The sequence below is a fragment of the Myotis lucifugus genome, unplaced genomic scaffold (genome assembly GCF_000147115.1).
Source record: "Myotis lucifugus unplaced genomic scaffold, Myoluc2.0 scaffold_67, whole genome shotgun sequence".
Classification (NCBI taxonomy): Eukaryota; Metazoa; Chordata; class Mammalia; order Chiroptera; family Vespertilionidae; genus Myotis; species Myotis lucifugus.
In genome coordinates this window covers 2,822,384-2,824,260 of record NW_005871115.1, presented here as the reverse complement: position 1 = coordinate 2,824,260, position 1,877 = coordinate 2,822,384, and positions in this window count along the sequence as shown.

The window sequence follows — 1,877 nt, the reverse complement described above, 5'->3', positions numbered from 1 at the left end:
GGTGAAATTAATATAAGATAAAAAGAAAGATAGTGACTGACTGGATCAGAAACAAAGATTAACTACCTTTTTACTGACTCCCCCACACTCAATTTTTGATCCTCAAATTGTCCTGTATCAGTTCCCACTGCATGAAAGAGGCCTTAGAGAATAGTCATAATCACTAAGTCACAAGCACCTGATAGATCAGACATAATATATTATTTAGTGAAAATGGGGATTAGAACAGCCAAGAGAATGTATTTGTTTTAATACATTTTATTCATAAAATAGTAAAATTACTGTCAGAAAGTTGCCCCTCCCCCCTCTGTACCATGTTCTCTCTCATTTGCTACAGGAGAATATTTAGGGAAGAAGAGTTAGATTTGCCAAATACAGAGAGTTAAGTTTCCAAATGACTGAGGGAAAAACAAAAGACAGAAAGAGTTCTGTGACCTCTTTCTTTAGTGTGTTCTTTCAATTCAAATTACCTCTGCCTTAATAATGGACAAATTGATAAATACAGTTTATTCAGTCAGTCAAAAACTAAATACAAATTGAAATATTTTAAATGAGAACAGAGTCAAAATTAAGATACTGGATGATTTAATGAAATACTCATATCATTATGAGAAATAATATGCTCACCTTTGCAATCAGGATAAGTCTGCAAAGCAGATGCGGATACCGGTGATAGCAGCCAAAACAGGTCAATCCAACAATAAAGTTAGTATTTCACTGAGCAATGGATGCTGTTTGTCTCTTGTATTTCAGATTCAAGGCAGATCATTTTTGTTATTTTATTGTCATGTGTTGGGATGCACAGGGCACAGCGTATTATTGCATCTCTGCAACAGAAGTATTTTCTAACATATAATAGGTACTTAATAAATATTGTTGAATAAATAAATACATTCATGTAGACTTCACCTTATATATTATATTCATTACATTAAATTAGCATTTTTCTGGGGGGTTTGGGATTCTAAATAGTGAGCCATTAACTAAATGCAATAGTTTCATCAGTTTTGTATTAATGACAGTTAGCTTCAGTGTCAAGGGGTGCATTTTCTGGTAAGATTTCCAAATGGCAAGGCTGTAGTGTAAGAGTGTATCATATCATATAGCCTAAGGAAAGTGTGTGGTTTTAAGTCCCAGCTCAATATAATGTTTACCACACTAACCTATTTGCTCTTCCCCAAGGGTGATAGCTTTGTCTTTCCTGTCTTTCTCAAGCTGTTCCTTCTGCCTTAATGCTTTTTTCTCATTTGCTTGGTTAATCCCTATTTTAGCTTGAAGATTAAGCTGAGGACATGCCTCCGCCATGAAGCCTTCTCTAAGCATCCCTGGCCTGAATGAGATAATGCCTCTCCCCATATACTCAAAGACTCCACGCACACCACCACAGATCTTGTAGTGTTGCAACATAATCATCTACTTATTTCTCTCTCCCCCAGCCCTGGTTATTAATCTTACTCTGTCTCATCCCAGAACACACACATACATAATAACAAAATACCTCAAAGAAAAGCTATGCCTACATTATTGTATCCTTGGTGGCCAGAATAATGGCTGGTACACAACTGATTCTCAATAGATCTTCACAGTTTTTGGTGAGGCTTAAAATAAAATAATTGTGTGAAGTTGTTGTAAAACTTTCATTACTTAAGTGGAAAAATTTTCTTTGTCATTAGATAAAAGAAACATAAGCTTCAAAATGATATGAATCTTTTTGGTAATGGATGGAGAGTCACCTTCACAACCAGTTTGACGTCATAATTACCTGGGATGATTTAAGGAGCATCAAAGGAACGCAGCCTTCCTACTTGGAAATAACATTCTGGCTGTGACATGATGCCTTCAATAACCATAATTATTCATCCCTATAGTTTAGGTAA